Source organism: Triticum urartu, chromosome 6, assembly GCF_003073215.2.
Source record: "Triticum urartu cultivar G1812 chromosome 6, Tu2.1, whole genome shotgun sequence".
Classification (NCBI taxonomy): Eukaryota; Viridiplantae; Streptophyta; class Magnoliopsida; order Poales; family Poaceae; genus Triticum; species Triticum urartu.
The window spans coordinates 68,391,228-68,409,579 of NC_053027.1; positions in this window are offsets into that span (position 1 = coordinate 68,391,228).

The window sequence follows — 18,352 nt, forward strand, 5'->3', positions numbered from 1 at the left end:
CAGATATTCTTGTTCCCGGGCCGGAATGAGAAGGATTATGAAGATCCAGATGAGGACCCGGCAATGAAGAAGATAAACAAACACGCCATGACCAAGTTTAGCGACGCGTTGGCCGCCTGGAAAAATCGAGTGAAAGCAAAGATCATCGACAAGAAGGAACCCTACTCCGAGATTGTAAAGAATAATCCAACAATCACGGAAGAGCAGTTTCAAATATTCAAGGAGGTTTGCGAGGCCGAAGCTGCCAAAAAAAGTCTCAGTACATGAAGGGGCTTCAAGAGAGGAACATTGGGAGCCACCACCTCGGAAGCCGTGGTTACAGCGGAAAGAGGTCCAAATGGGCCAAGGAGGACGCGGAAGCCGCGAGTCTGGGCATCCCAGACCCCTTGGCGGATTTCACCGTCCCACAGGAGCGTGACATCCTCAGGGCCCGTGTGACGCCCCCGATTCAATCGTACACTAATCATACACGCAAACGTGTACGATCAAGATCAGGGACTCACGGGAAGATATCACAACACAACTCTACAAATAAAATAAGTCATAAAAGCATCATATTACAAGCCAGGGGCCTCGAAGGCTCGAATACAAGAGCTCGATCATAGACGAGTCAGCGGAAGCAACAATATCTGAGTACAGACATAAGTTAAACAAGTTTGCCTTAAGAAGGATAGCACAAACGGGGATACAGATCAAAAGAGGCGCAGGCCTCCTGCCTGGGATCCTCCTAAACTACTCCTGGTCGTCGTCAGCGGGCTGCACGTAGTAGTAGGCACCTCCAGTGTAGTAGTAGTCGTCGTCGACGATGGCGTCTGGCTCCTGTGCTCCAACGTCTGGTCGCAGCAATCGGGTATAGGAAGGGGGGAAAGGGGGAGTAAAGCAACCGTGAGTACTCATCCAAAGTACTCGGAAGCAAGGAGCTACACTACATATGTATGCATTGCTATCAAATGGAAAAGGCTATCATATGTGGACTGAACTGCAGAATGCCGGAATAAGAGGAGGATAATTAGCCCTATCAAAGACTACGCTTCTGGTAACCTCCATCTTGCAGTAGAAGAAGAGAGTAGATGGTAAGTTCACCAAGTATCATCGCATAGCAAAATCCTAACTGATGGTCCTCCCCTCGTCGCCCTGTGAGAGAGCAATCACCGGTTGTATCTGGCACTTGGAAGGGTGTATTTTATTAAGTATCCGGTTCTAGTTGTCATAAGGTCAAGGTACAACTCCAAGTCGTCCTGTTACCGAAGATCACGGCTATTCGAATAGATTAACTTCCCTGCAGGGGTGCACCACATAACCCAACACGCTCGATCCCATTTGTCCGGACACACTTTCCTGGGTCATGCCCGACCTCGGAAGATCAACGCGTCGCAGCCCTACCTAGGCACAACAGAGAGGTCAGCACGCCGGTCTAAATCCTGTGGCGCAGGGGTCTGGGCCCATCGCCCATTGCACACCTGCACGTTGCGAACGCGGCCGGAAGCAGACCTAGTCTAGCAGGCGTTCCAGTCCAATCCGGCGCGCGCCGCTCAGTCGCTGACGTCACGAAGGCTTCGGTTGATACCACAACGTCGAGTGCCCATAACTGTCCCCACATAGATGGTTAGTGCGTATAGGCCAGTAGCCAGACTCGGATCAAATACCAAGATCTCGTTAAACGTGTTATTTTGAAATAACCGCGAACGCCGACCAGGGCCAGGCCCACCTCTCTCCTAGGTGGTCTCAACCTGGCCTGTCGCTTCACCACAAAGATCCACACAGAGGGTCGTTGGGACAAAGGTCCTTTCAGCCCCCAATCCGTGAATCACTCGCGGGTGCTCCACGAGCCGACCCGACTTTAGTCACCACATGTATCATGTATAAAGTATATAGTATATACCCGTGATCACCTCCCGAGTGATCACGACCCGATAGTATAGCGTAGCAGACGGACAAAGATGTAGGTCCACAGATGATAAACTAGCATCCTATACTAAGCATGTAGGATTGCAGGTAAGGTATCAACAGTTGTAGCAACAATGACAGGCTATGCATCAGGATAGGATTAACGGAAAGCAGTAACATGCTACACTACTCTAATGCAAGCAGTACAGAGAAGAGTAGGCGATATCTGATGATCAAGGGGGGGTGGGCTTGCCTGGTTGCTCTGGCAAAAGAGAGGGGTCGTCAACACCGTAGTCGTACTGGGTAGCAGCGGCGTTGGTCTCGTAGTCTATCGGAGAGAAGAGGGGGAAGAAACAATGAATATAATGCAAATAGATGCATAATGATGCATGACAAGACAAGTAGCGGTGCTAGGGGTGCCCTGACTCGGTATGAGGTGATACCGATGAAGGGGGGAAACATCCGGGAAAATATCCCCGGTGTTTCGCGTTTTCGGACAAATGAACTGGAGGGGGAAAGTTGCGTGTTCATTATGCTAGGGATGCGTGGCGGACGAGCGGGCTGCGTATCCGGATTCGTCTCGTCGTTCGGAGCAATTTTCATGTACAAAGTTTTTTCATCCGAATTACAGATTATTTTATATTAATTTAAAAAGATTTAATCATTTTCTGAAATTATTAAATATCTGACAATAAATGGTTAAATTGCTATGGGTACACACAAGTGTACCCAGCAAACTGCACAGAGGCTAACAGATGGGGCCCAGCTCCTGAGTCAGCAGCTGACTGGGCCGGCCTTATCCACTAGAACAGTGGTGGGGCCCCACCTGTCATAGGCTGTAACCTCCAGCGGTGTTAAATTACAAAATGTAGATTAATTAAGGTGTGGGTCTCATATGTCAGTGTGACATTAGTTAAATTAGTTAGCACTTTAGTTAATTAACGGGGCGGGGCCCAGTTGACAGTGAGAGGGGAAGGGTGATTAGCACCCTAATTAAGCCGGTTAGGCCGGCAGTTAGCTGGAGCACGGCGGCGTTGGCCGTCCGGCCAACTCCGGCAGCGGGAGGGCGCGCGGCTAGGCGTGTTAGAATGCCTCCAGAGAGGCGAGTGGGGTGGTGCCCACGGTTCGTGCCAGGGTCGCCGAAGTCGCCGGCGATGAGCACAACCGCGACGGCTGCAGAGAAGCGGGCGCGGATGAGCGGCAGTGGCGGAGCTCGCAAGCGAGGATGGGGGTATAGGCACGGCAGGTGCAGGGCTCGCGGTACAGGCACGACGTTGGGACGGAGGGGGAAGTGGAGGGGGCGACGGGGAGCTCACGGCGAGGGGGTCGGGGTAACGTTTTAGGAGGTCGGCGGTTGCCCTGGTGGCAAGCAGCAGCTGGGGCGTGGCGGAGGACGAGCAGCCCGGGCGCGCAGGGGGGGTTGCTGCAGCGTGACGCGAGGACGAAGAAGAAGTTGTGGGGTGGAGGCGGCTGTCATCGGGTGCGGGCGTGCTCGCCGGGGCCGCAGGGAGCAGCCGCGACCAGGTACGTCAGGGCGCCGGCGGGGGAGGTCTTCGACGATGCAGTGGCGGTGGATCTGGGCGCAGGGGTGTAGCGGTCGAGCGTGGGAGGTCGAGGAGAGAGATGGGGATCGAGCGGGAGCGGGCCAGTGGGGATTTAGGGTTACGGGGGATGGGAGAGGTTAAGTGGTGGGGGTGGGCCGGCCTGCCCGGAGTGGCTGTGGTCAGCCGGCTGGGCCGAGGCCCAGTTGGCCATGGGAGGGTTCTTTTACTACTTTTTTTTTTACTTTTTTGTTTATTTATCTTTTAGTCTTTAATATATTTTAGTTTAATTAAAAGACACAATGAACTTATAAATTAGTATTATCTTTAACCCACCGCCACAAAAAGTTTGACCCCTAAATAAAATGTCTTAGTATTTTTATAATTTATAAAAGGCATTTAATTAATGTTTTAGTTACTATTTTAATTATCTTAGTGCATTCAATTATTTTATAGAAATGTGGTTTCTCTACCAATATTACCTATGATTTAATTGACACACTTAGAACATTTTAGGTTTAACATTTAAAATTTTTATTGTTTGACTTAATTTTAAATTTGAATTTGAACGGGTTTTGAATCAACACGAGGTTATCAACAGTAATCGTGGGGACGTGGCATCATTAGCAAATGGTTACTGTAGCTTAATTATCCGGACGTCACATCCCGACAGCGTTGGGACCTGGTGAAGAAGGTTTATGAGACAAAACCGGTCATTACGGAGTTCATGAGACTGCTGGTAATTTTATTTTCTGATCAATTCGACTGCACACGTTAGTCATATTTGTAAACGATCCTTGTGCCTTTTGCAGAGAGAGCAGCACCGGATTGTGGCCGAAAGCGACTCGCCGTCTGAGGCATTGGCGAGGCCCAAGTGGGACACTCCATTCAACCGGGTGTTGAACATATTGAAACGACAACCGGTGGATACTCGACCGTCGTATGGACGCGTGCACAGTGTCGGAGACGGCGCCATGTGGAAGAAGTACTACCGTGAGACCACGGAGGAGAGAAAGGAAAGACAGATGTTAACTGAAGAAAACATCGACAAGAAGGTTGAGATTGCGGTTGAGAAAAAATCATCTCAGACAGTCGCAACAGCGGTAGCTGCCGCAAAATAGGTGGTTGCAGATTTGTCTACTTCCTTGGTGACGGGCGTTTTCACTTGGACAAGGCAAAATCCAGAAAAAAAATGCAGAGGACTTTCCCCTTGCTGACTTCTTGGGGAGCAGCTCGACTAGCATTGCACTAGTACTTGCTCCCGCACCGGCTCCCACACCGGACGTGCTCGGTGGTGCTTCGTCTTTGGCTGAGCTCGACGCCCTCACGGTATCTGTCACACTGTCCCCCTTCAATATAATGTATAATCTCCCGTTTTCGTTGCCTTTCGGATGTCTCAATTCGCAGACTTTTCTTTGCAGACCGACGAAACCCCGTGCACCATATTGTACACCATCGGCGACCAGAAGGTGGACGTGGGGAAGGCGACGATAATGGAGCCGAAGGAACCATTGTTCCACAGCCGGCCGATCCCCCCGAACGTCTTCAAGATTTCCGTGGCCAGTGTCAAACCGGGCCACGAGAATTTGCCTCCTCCAATACTAGTGGGGGATGACGATGAGACACCGCGGTGGCTTGGTGATTGTTGCAATGGGTGGGTCCTGTTGTGGCCAAAGAGTCTGCTTCGTCTGGAGGCGGCCGGGAGCACACTCACGAGCACGCAGCCTCAGCAAGGTATGAACATCAACACCCCACCTACCCAATTAGCGTCAGGTGTTGGGTTGGGTGATAGCGGACGGGGTAAGGAGGAGGCTCCATTAGTCGCTGATGACGTCGACATGGATGAGGATGAGGACAACGATGGCGCTGAATAGTATGTCTATACTGGCGCATCCTCAGGGTTTGAGCGTCATGAGTCGGTGCCTGAATTGCCGTCTCAACGTATTATGGACAACCTTCCGGTAGTAAAGAAGTCTATGTTGGAAATATGCCCTAGAGGCAATAATAAATTGGTTATTATTATATTTCCTTGTTCATGATAATCGTTTATTATCCATGCTAGAATTGTATTGATAGGAAACTCAGATACATGCGTGGATACATAGACAACACCATGTCCCTAGTAAGCCTCTAGTTGACTAGCTCGTTGATCAATAGATGGTTACGGTTTCCTGACCATGGACATTGGATGTCGTTGATAACGGGATCACATCATTAGGAGAATGATGTGATGGACAAGACCCAATCCTAAGCATAGCACTAGATCGTGTAGTTCGTATGCTAAAGCTTTTCTAATGTCAAGTATCATTTCCTTAGACCATGAGATTGTGCAACTCCCGGATACCGTAGGAGTGCTTTGGGTGTGCCAAACGTCACAACGTAACTGGGTGGCTATAAAGGTACACTACGGGTATCTCCGAAAGTGTCTGTTGGGTTGGCACGAATCGAGACTGGGATTTGTCACTCCGTGTGATGGAGAGGTATCTCTGGGCCCACTCGGTAGGACATCATCATAATGTGCACAATGTGATCAAGGAGTTGATCACAGGATGATGTGTTACGGAACGAGTAAAAGAGACTTGCCGGTAACAAGATTGAACAAGGTATCGGGATACCGGCGATCGAATCTCGGGCAAGTATCGTACCGCTAGACAAAGGGAATTGTATACGGGATTGATTAAGTCCTTGACATCGTGGTTCATCCGATGAGATCATCGTGGAACATGTGGGAGCCAACATGGGTATCCAGATCCCGCTGTTGGTTATTGACCGGAGAGTCATGTCGGTCATGTCTGCATGTCTCCCGAACCCGTAGGGTCTACACACTTAAGGTTCGGTGACGCTAGGGTTATAGAGATATTAGTATGCGGTAACCCGAAAGTTGTTCGGAGTCCCGGATGAGATCCCGGACGTCACGAGGAGTTCCGGAATGGTCCGGAGGTAAAGAATTATATATAGGAAGTGCTATTTCGGCCATCGGGACAAGTTTCGGGGTCACCGGTATTGTACCGGGACCACCGGAAGGGTCCCGGGGGTCCACCGGGTGGGGCCACCTGCCCCGTGGGGCCACATGGGCTGTAGGGGGTGCGCCTTGGCCTATATGGGCCAAGGGCACCAGCCCCAAGAGGCCCATGCGCCAAGAATCAAGGGAGAGGAAGAGTCCTAAAGGGGGAAGGCACCTCCAAGGTGCCTGGTAGGAGGGACTCCTCCCTGGCCGCACCCTTCCTTGGAGGAAGGGCCAAGGCTGCGCCTCCCCCCTCTCCCTTGGCCCTATATATAGTGGGGGGAAGGGAGGGCAGCCCAACCTAAGCCCTGGCGCCTCCCTCTCCCTCCCATGACACATCTCCCTCCTCCCGCAGCGCTTGGCGAAGCCCTGTTGGAATCCCGCTACTTCCACCACCACGCCGTCGTGTTGTTGGATCTCCATCAACCTCTCCTCCCCCCTTGCTGGATCAATAAGGAGGAGACGTTGCTGCTCCGTACGTGTGTTGAACGCGGAGGTGCCGTCCGTTCGGCGCTAGGATCATCGGTGATTTGGATCACGACGAGTACGACTCCATCAACCCCGTTCTCTTGAATGCTTCCGCGCGCGATCTACAAGGGTATGTAGATCCACTCCTCCCTCGTTGCTAGATGACTCCATAGATTGATCTTGGTGACACGTAGAAAATTTTTGAATTTATGCTACGTTCCCCTACAGTCTAGGAAGAGAGCGAGGAAAGGCAAAAAAGATGATTCTATGATCCAGCCGCCTCAGCAGCCTCGGCTTCAGGACCGTATAGATATCCCTGATGCGGATAAATGGCATATCCCTGGTCAACCAATCCTACCTGCAACAGCGCTACGGGTCAGATTCGGCAATCTTAGGAGACTTCATGACGATGTGCTGCGGGTAGAGAAAGGCCTCATCGCCTCGAAAGATCCAGGATACCCACTCTACGTGGTTAACGTTCCGCGGCAAATGTCGTACGTCGACAGCTTCCCTGTGGATAAGTTCTTCCTCCGATTCGATTACATATTCGACATGTTTCACGTCAAGAAGCTGGATTTTACGTTTGTCCGCCTTTATGCTTTGCACATGAACTACATCATCGGGGTTGAGCAGATATCTCATATATGTGTCGCTGACCCGTACTACATGCACGAGGGCTTCTTGGGAGTCTACGCAAAGCACCGTGGATACGCGAGGGATTACATCGTCAATTTCATGCTCGCCAATAAGGACAAGGAGGCAATTCTCGTGCCTTATCATCCCGTGTAAGTCATCCGCGCTGCTATCCTTCCTTCGATTTCAATCATTCATTTGCATGGTGGAGGCTAATTAATTTGAGGTGTACTTATTTTGCGCAGCAGCGGGCGCGCCGTCCTCATCATCCTCTACCCCCGATTCTCCCACGCTCTTTACTTGGACTCGTCGAAGAACATTCACAAAAAGGATTACACCCACATCAAGGATGTTCTCGACAGTGCTATGTTTTACTACCAAGCAAGGGGTGGAGAGGTCAGGGACAAGACGAGAAGGGGCGGCAGGGCCGCCGTCGGCCATAAGACCGACTTCTGCTGCATCCAACAACCGAACGATTCTCTTAATGATGGATTATATGTCCTACACCACATGCTGGAGTATAGACGGAATCACCAGAACCTTCGCATGTCACCTAGATCCGGTGATGCCCATATTCTGCAATGGGCAAAGGACATAGGAGATATCGAGGATCATCGACTTCGAGCTGAGTTCTATAACATCCAGCGCGAACTTGCCCAAATCATCATGAAGGAGGTCGTCGGAAAAACAGGGATAGCCTCTCAGCGTCTCGACATGAAGCCTTTCACTAAGCTCGAGGACTATCTCCCTGACTTTGATGGATGGAACGACCTGTTGGAGTGATTGTCGATATATGACAATGTGTCCGTTTAGTCCATACTTTCTGTATGACAAAACTTTGAGTTATGCACGGTGAAACTTTATTTGTGATGTAATTAAACCGTCCTCCTCCTCGTCTAGCGAAAATCACTCTAGTTAGGGCATTTTGGGGTACAATGAACTTTGTTATTTATGCTTATGATATGTTGTTTCTATTTTTGCCAAGTCTGTCTCTTTCTGTTGCTCAACTATATATGTTGCATATCATCGACTCATGTGACGATGCAAGTGCATAGATCATAGATGGCCAAGAAGTGCTACGCCAGGAGTATATATCCGACAAGTGGCCAGAGTGTCAGGCCCAGGTGTACCGGTTTCCGAGCGACAGGAAGTAGTTAGTTTAGGTTCACGCTAATGCGAGAGAGGGATACGAACTTATGTACTCAAAGTGATAGCTCTTCTCGCGTATATCATTGTTTAGATGGATGACGATGTATTTGCAAGTAATCAAGACTTGTATCGCTATTTTCGCGATGATGACGAGAGACCACTTTGTGTTGGACGATGATTTTGACGATGACATGATTTGATGAGACTAATTGTATGTATATGCTATGATTACATTTGTATGTGTATGATATGCTAAAGATTATTGTAGTATGGAGGGAAAAAACTAATAAAACTAGTAGTAGAGAGGGGGAAAATTTAGCAGTAGCGCCGCCTTACCAGTAGCGCTTCCCAGTAAACAGCGCAGCAGATAATATCAGCAGCGCCCTTTTCTAAAGAGCGCTACAGCTATTCATGTATAGTAGTAGCGTGGAACAACATGCGCTACTGCTATACGTTAGCTGTAGCGCCTTATTAGTAGCACCGGTCCACGCGCTATTGAGAGGCCCAAAACCCACGCTGCTAGGCTTTTCCCTAGTAGTGGAGCCCAGCTGGCCACTTAGGCCTCCTAGCAGGCCGGCCCATCCACTTCCAGCCGGCCCACTCCCTCCCGAACCCTAGCGCCAGGGGAGGCCTCTGATACCTCTTGAGCACTGCGTTGGATTTCCCCGAAGAGGAAGGGATGATGCAGCAAAGTAGCGTAAGTATTTCCCTCGGTTTTTGAGAACCAAGATATCAATCCAGTAGGAGGCTACGCTCGAGTCCCTCGTACCTACGCAAAAACAATAGCTCAACGCAACCAACGCGCTTAGGGGTTTTCAATCCCTTCATGGTCACTTACAAAAGTGAGATCTAATAGAGATAATAAATAATATTTTTTTGGTATTTTTGGTATAGAGATGCAAAATAAATAAAGTAAAAGCAAAGTAAAAGCAAAGCAATAGTAAAGTGATGGAGATTGATATGATGAGAAAGAGACCCGGGGGCCATAGGTTTCACTAGTGGCTTCTCCCGAGAGCATAAGTATTCTACGGTGGGTGAACAAACTACTGTTGAGCAATTGACAGAATTGAGCATAGTTATGAGAATATCTAGGTATGATCATATATATAGGCATCACGTCCGGGACAAGTAGACCTAAACGATTCTGCATCTACTACTATTACTCCACTCATCGACTTCTATCCAGCATGCATCTAGAGTATTAAGTTAAAAACAGAGTAACGCCTTAAGCAAGATGACATGATGTTGAGGGATAGTTTCATACAATATGATAAAAACCCCATCTTGTTATCCTCGATGGCAACAATACAATACGTGCCTTGTTGCCCCTTCTATCACTGGGAAAGGACACCACAAGATTGAACCCAAAGCTAAGCACTTCTCCGATGGCAAGAACAACCAATCTAGTAGGCCAAACCAAACTGATAATTCGAAGAGACTTGCAAAGATAACCAATCATACATAAAAGAATTCAGAGAAGATTCAAATATTATTCATAGATAGACTTGATCATAAACCCACAATTCATCGGTCTCAACAAACACACCGCAAAAAGAAGATTACATCGAATAGATCTCCACGAGAGAGGGGGAGAACATTGTATTGAGATCCAAAAAGAGAGAAGAAGCCATCTAGCTACTAGCTATGGACCCGTAGGTCTGAAGTAAACTACTCACACTTCATCGGAGGGGCTTGGATGATGATGTAGAAGCCCTCCGTGATCGATGCCCCCTCCGGCGGAGCTCCGGAACAGGCCCCAAGATGGGATCTCGTGGATACAGAAAGTTGCGGTGGTGGAATTAGGTTTTTGGCTCCATCCTCGATCGTTTGGGGGTACGTGGATATATATAGGAGGAAGAAGTACGTCGGTGGAGCTTCGAGGGGGCCACGAGGCACGGGGCGCGCCCTAGGGGGGCCCCTACCCTCATGAGCACCTCGTGGCTTTCTTGACGGAGGGTCCAAGTCTCCTGGATCTTATCTGATGAGAAAATCATGTTTCCGAAGGTTTCCTTCCGTTTGGACTCCGTTTGATATTCCTTTTCTTTGAAACCCTAAAACAGGCAAAAAAACAGCAATTTTGGGCTGGGCCTCCGGTTAATAGGTTAGTCCCAAAACTAATATAAAAGTGGAAAATAAAGCCCAATAATGTCTAAAACAGTAGATAATATAGCATGGAGCAATAAAAAATTATAGATACGTTGGAGACGTATCAAGCATCCCCAAGCTTAATTCCTGCTCGTCCTCGAGTAGGTAAATGATAAAAACAGAATTTTTGATGCGGAGTGCTACTTGGCATAATTTTAATGTAATTCTTCTTAATTGTGGTATGAATATTCAGATCCGAAAGATTCAAGACAAAAGTTCATATTGACATAAAAATGATAATACTTCAAGTATACTAACTAAGCAATTATGTCTTCTCAAAATAACATGGCCAAATAAAGTTCATCCCTACAAAATCATATAGTTTAGTCATGTTTCATTTTCGTCACACAGGAATGCTATCATCATGCACAACCCCGATGACAAGCCAAGCAATTGTTTCATACTTTAGTAATCTCAAACCTATAAACTTTCACGCAATATATGAGCGCGAGCCATGGACATAGCACTATGGGTGGAATAGAATATAATGAAGGGCGGTTATGTGGAGAAGACACAAAAGGAGAAAGTCTCACATCAACGAGGCTAATCAATGGGCTATGGAGATGCCCACCGATTGATGTTAATGCAAGGAGTAGGGATTGCCATGCAACGAATGCACTAGAGCTATAAATGTATGAAAGCTCAACAAAAGAAACTAGTCGGTGTGCATCCAACTTGCTTGCTCACGAAGACCTAGGGCACTTGAGGAGGCCCATTGTTGGAATATACAAGCCAAGTTTTATAATGAAAAATTCCCACTAGTATATGAAAGTGATAACATGAGAGACTCTCTATTATGAAGATCATGGTGCTACTGTGAAGCACAAGTGTGGTAAAAGGATAGTAACATTGTCCCTTCTCTCTTTCTCTCATTTTTTGGGGCCTTCTCTCTTTTTTTATGGCCTTTGTCTCTTCTTTTTTTGGGCCTTCTCATTTTTTTATGGCCCCTTTTTTTTATTCCCCACTTGGGACAATGCTCTAATAATGATGATCATCACACTTCTATTTATTTACAACTCAATGATTACAACTCGATACTAGAACAAAGATGACTCTGTGAATGCCTCCGGCGGTGTACCAGGATATGCAATGAACCAAGAGTGACATGTATGAAAGAATTATGAATGGTGGCTTTGCCACAAATACTATGTCAGCTACATGATCATGCTAAGCAATATGACAATGATGAATGTGTCATGTTGAACGGAATGATGGAAAGTTGCATGGCAATATATCTCGGAATGGCTATGGAAATGCCATAATAGGTAGGTATGGTGGCTGTTTTGAACAAGATATAAGGAGGTTTATGTGTGAAAGAGCGTATCATATCACGGGGTTTGGATGCACCGGCGAAGTTTGCGCCAACTCTCAATATGAGAAAGGGCAATGCACGGAACCAAAGTGGCTAGCAAGGGTGGAAGGGTGAGAGTGCGTATAATCCATGGACTCAACATTAGTCACAAAGAACTCACATACTTATTGCAAAAATCTACAAGTCATCAAAAACCTCAGCACTATGCGCATGCTCCTAGGGGGATAGCTTGGTAGGAAAATACCATCGCTCGTCCCCGACCGCCACTCATAAGGAAGATAATCAAATAACACCTCATGTTTCAAATTTGTTGCATAACATTTACCATACGTGCATGCTATGGGACTTGCAAACCTCAACACAAGTGTTTCTCAATTTCACAACTACTCAACTAGCATGACTTTGATATTATTACCTCAATATCCTCAAACAATCATCAAGCATCAAACTTTTCTTAGTATTCAACACACTCATAAGAAAGTTTTATTATTAATCTTGCATACCAAGCATATTAGGATTTTAAGCAAATTACCATGCTATTAAGACTCTCAAAATAATCTAAGTGAAGCATGAGAGAACAATAGTTTCTATAAAACAAATCCACCACCGTGCTCTAAAAGATATAAGTGAAGCACTAGAGCAAAATTATAAAGCTCAAAAGATATAAGTGAAGCACATAGAGTATTCTATCAAATTCCAAATCATGTATGGCTCTCTCAAAAGGTGTGTAAAGCAAGGATGATTGTGGTAAACTAACAAGCAAAGACTAAATCATAAAAGACGCTCCAAGCAAAACACATATCATGTGGTGAATAAAAATATAGCTCCAAGTAAAGTTACCGATAGAAGTAGACGAAAGAGGGGATGCCTTCCGGGGCATCCCCAAGCTTTGGCTATTAGGTGTCCTTAGATTATCTTGGGGGTGCCATGGTCATCCCCAGGCTTAGGCTCTTGCCACTCCTTGTTCTATAATCCATCAAATCTTTACCCAAAACTTGAAAACTTCACAACACAAAACTTAAAGTAGAAAACTCGTGAGCTCCGTTAGCGAAAGAAAACAAAAGACCACTTCAAGGTACTGTAATGAACTAATTACTTATTTATATTGGTGTTATACCTACTATATTCCAACTTCTCTATGGATTATAAACGATTTTATTAGCCATAGATTCATCAAAATAAGCAAACAACACACGAAAAACAGAATCTGTCAAAAACAGAACAGTCTGTAGTAATCTGTAGCTAGCGCAAGATCTGGAACCCCAAAAATTCTAAAATAAATTGCTGGACGTGAGGAATTTATCTATTAATCATCTGAAACAATAATTAACTAAATATCACTTTCCAATTAACAATGACAGCAGTTCTCGTGAGCGCTAAAGTTTCTGTTTTTTACAGCAAGTTCAATCAAGACTTTCCCCAAGTCTTCCCAACAGTTCTACTTGGCACAAACACTAATTAAACACAAAAAACACAACCAAAACAGAGGCTAGATAATTTATTTATTACTAAACATGATTAAAAATCAAGGAATAAAAATAAAATTGGGTTGCCTCCCAACAAGCGATATCGTTTAACGCCCCTAGCTAGGCATAACAAGCTAGAATAGATCTAGGTATTGCCATCTTTTGGTAGGCAATCCATAAGTGGCTCTCATGATAGATTCATATGGTAATTTTATTTTGTTTCTAGGAAAGTGTTCCATGCCCTTTTTTAATGGAATTTGAAATCTAATACTCCCTTCCTTCATATCAATAATTGCACCAACCGTTCTAAGGAAAGGTCTACCAAGAATAATAGGGCAAGAAGGATTGCAATCTACATCAAGAACGATAAAATATATGGGCACATAATTCCTATTAGAAACAATAAGAACATCATTAATTCTTCCCATAGGTTTCTTAATAGTGGAATCCGCAAGATGCAAGTTTAGAGAGCAATCATCAAACTCACGAAAATCTAGTAAATCACACAAAGTTATGGGAATAGTAGAGACACTAGCACCCAAATCACACAAAGCATAAAACTCATAATTTTTTTAATTTTAATTTTAATAGTTGGTTCCCACTCATCATAAAGTTTTCTAGGGATAGAAATTCCAATTCAAGTTTTTCTTCATAAGATTACATCAAGGCATCAACGATATCTTCGGTAAAGGCTTTATTTTGACTATAAGCATGAGGAGATTTTAGCACGGATTGCAACAAGGAAATACAATCAATCAAAGAGCAATTTTCATAGTTAAATTCCTTTAAATCCATAATAGTGGGTTTAGCAACATGTAGGGTTTTAATTTCTTCAATCACACTTTTATCAAATTTAGCATTAAGATCAACAAATTCCGAATTCTTAGAACGCCTTCTAGGTAAAGGTGGATCATATTCAGTCCCATCATTATCAAGATTCATATTGCAAAACAAAGATTTAATAGGGGGAACATCAATAACTTTTATATCTTCATCATTATTTTCATAGGAACTAGAAGAACACGCTTTTATAAAGGCATCTTTCTTATCATGCATCCTAGCGGTTCTTTCTTTGCATTCTTCAATGGAAATTCTCATGGCTTTGAGAGACTCATTGATATCATGCTTAGGTGGAATAGATATAAGTTTCAAAGAATCAACATCAAGAGCAATTCTATCAACGTTCCTAGCCAAATGATCAATCTTAAGCAATTTTTCTTCAATCATAGCATTAAAATTCTTTTGCGAAGAAATAAATTCTTTAATATTAGATTCAAAATCAGAGGGCATTTTATTATAATTTCCATAATAATTGTTGTAGGAATTACCATAATTATTAGAGGGATTACTAGGATAAGGCCTAGGATTGAAATTTCCTCTATACGCGTTTTTACCAAAATTGTTCCTACCAACAAAATTCACATCCATAGATTCATTATTATTCTCAATCAAAGTAGACAAGGGCACATCATTAGGACCAGAAGAAACACTCTTATTAGCAAATAATTTCATAAGTTCATCCATCTTTCCACTCAAAACATTAATTTCTTCTATCGCATGCACCTTTTTAGTAGATCTTTCAGTATGCCATTGAGAATAATTAACCATAATATTATCTAGGAGTTTAGTAGCTTATCCTAAAGTGATTTCCATAAAAGTGCCTCCCACAGCCGAATCTAAAATATTTCTAGAAGCAAAATTCGATCCGGCATAAAAATTATGAACAATCATCCACAAATTTAAAACCATGAGTAGGGCAATTACGTATCATTAATTTCATTCTCTCCCAAGCTTGTGCAACATGTTCATGATCAAGTTGTTTAAAATTCATAACATCGTTTCTAAGAGAGATGATCTTAGCGGGAGGAAAATAATTAGAGATAAAAGCATCTTTGCACTTGTTCCATGAATCAATACTATTTTTAGGCAAAGACAAAAACCAAGCTTTAGCACGATCTCTAAGAGAAAAAGGAAATAACTTCAATTTAACAATATCATTATCGACATCTTTCTTCTTTTGCATGTCACACAAATCAACGAAGCTATTAAGATAGGTAGCGGCATCTTCACTAGGAAGGCCGGAGAACAGATCTTTCATGACAAGATTCAACAAAGCAGTATTAATTTCACAAGATTCGGCATCGGTAATAGGAGCAATCGGAGTGCTAAGGAAATCATTATTATTGGTATTGGTGAAGTCACACAATTTAGTATTATCTTGAGCCATCGCGACAAACAAGAAATCCAACACACGAGCAAACAAGAGCAAACGGGCAAAAGAGGCAAACGGAGAAAGAGAGGGAGGATAGAGAGAGAGAGAGGGAGAATAAAACGCCAAGGGTGAATTGGGGGGAGAGGAAAACGAGAGGCAAATGGCAAATAATGTAATGCGGGAGATAGGGATTGTGATGGGTACTTGGTATGTTGACTTCTGCGCAGACTCCCCGGCAACGGCGCCAGAAATTCTTCTTGCTACCTCTTGAGCACTGCGTTGGATTTCCCCGAAGAGGAAGGGATGATGCAGCAAAGTAGCGTAAGTATTTCCCTCAATTTTTGAGAACCAAGGTATCAATCCAGTAGGAGGCTACGCTCGAGTCCCTCGTACGTACACAAAAACAATAGCTCAACACAACCAACGCGCTTAGGGGTTGTCAATCCCTTCACGGTCACTTACGAAAGTGAGATATGATAGAGATAATAAATAATATATTTTTTGGTATTTTTGGTATAGATGCAAAATAAATAAAGTAAAAGCAAAGTAAAAGCAAAGCAATAGTAAAGTGATGGAGATTGATATGATGAGAAAGAGACCCGGGGGCCATAGGTTTCACTAGTGGCTTCTCTCAAGAGCATAAGTATTCTACGGTGGGTGAACAAATTACTGTTGAGCAATTGATAGAATTGAGCATAGTTATGAGAATATCTAGGTACGATCATGTATATAGGCATCACGTCCGGGACAAGTAGACCGAAACGATTCTGCATCTACTACTATTACTCCACTCATCGACCGCTATCCAGCATGCATCTTGAGTATTACGTTAAAAACAGAGTAATGCCTTAAGCAAGATGACATGATGTAGAGGGATAGTTTCATGCAATATGATAAAAACCCCATCTTGTTATCATCGATGGCAACAATACAATACATGCCTTGCTGCCCCTTCTGTCATTGGGAAAGGACACCGCAAGATTGAACCCAAAGCTAAGCACTTCTCCCATGGCAAGAACAACCAATCTAGTAGGCCAAACCAGACTGATAATTCAAAGAGACTTGCAAAGATAACCAATCATACATAAAAGAATTCAGAGAAGATTCAAATATTATTCATAGATAGACTTGATCATAAACCCACAATTCATCGGTCTCAACAAACACACCGCAAAAAGAAGATTACATCGAATAGATCTCCACGAGAGAGGGGGAGAACATTGTATTGAGATCCAAAAAGAGGGAAGAAGCCATCTAGCTACTAGCTATGGACCCGTAGGTCTGAAGTAAACTACTCACACTTCATTGGAGGGGATTGGATGATGATGTAGAAGCCCTCCGTGATCGATGCCCCCTCCGGTGGAGCTCCGGAACAGGCCCCAAGATGGGATCTCGTGGATACAGAAAGTTGCGCCCCCTACCCTCGTGAGCACCTCATGGCTTTCTTGACGGACGGTCCAAGTCTCCTGGATCTTATCTGATGAGAAAATCACGTTTCTGAAGGTTTCATTCCATTTGGACTCCGTTTGATATTCCTTTTCTTCGAAACCCTAAAACAGGCAAAAAACAGCAATTCTGGGTTGGGCATCCGGTTTATAGGTTAGTCCCAAAAATAATATAAAAGTGGAAAATAAAGCCCAATAATGTCTAAAACAGTAGATAATATAGCATGGAGCCATCAAAAATTATAGATACGTTGGAGACGTATCAGCCTCCCGCTCGATCCCTTCCTCCCTCCTTTGCGTGCGCCGTCAGAGAGAGACAGGGAGAGAGCAGTGTTTGCACCTCGCCAGACCCTACACCATGTCGCCGCCCCGCCTCTAGATCAGGCATCCTGCTACCTCCTCCGCCTCGATCCGGTGCCGCCGGAGGCTACCCGCGTCGCCCAGGCGCCGTAGCTCCTCCTCCGCGCGCCTCCTTCCTCCTGCGTTGGCTTCTCCCTCCTCGACTCCAAGCCCTGCCGGTGACCTCGACCTCAAGAGGCCGCAGCTCTTCCGCCCGCCTCTTGTTGTATCTCTCCTTCCCTCTCTCTTTCTTATCCTCTAATTTTTCTCTCTCCAGTTGCTCAACCACCACGGCACTGGCCTGCTACCTCACCTCCCTACGCCGGCGACTTCCGCCTCCAGTCATTGTTGGCGAGAAAGCCGCAACCCAAGCGCTCCTCGCCACGCAGGCATCTCCATCTCGAACCATCCTCGTCGCTTGCATCTTTGTCACATCCCTAGTTCTGGTATGCACTAGGCTAGCCCTTCATGTGAGCATCATGTTTAAATTCAAATGAAATTTGAATTGAGGAATTTTCAAAGCCTCAGAAGACCTCTAAAAATAATCAACATTTAAATCTCATCAAATTAGTCCAAGGAAATGTTCCTGTTACTCTGTGAAAATATTGGTAAGAGGTAAAATTCAAACCAATATTTTTGGACACAGAAATATTTATTTTGGGCATTTGGAATTAATTCAATAATTATTTGCATTGGGTTTATATTTGATATTCAAATATGATCCAATAATTCTGGATATTGTTGTGGGGCT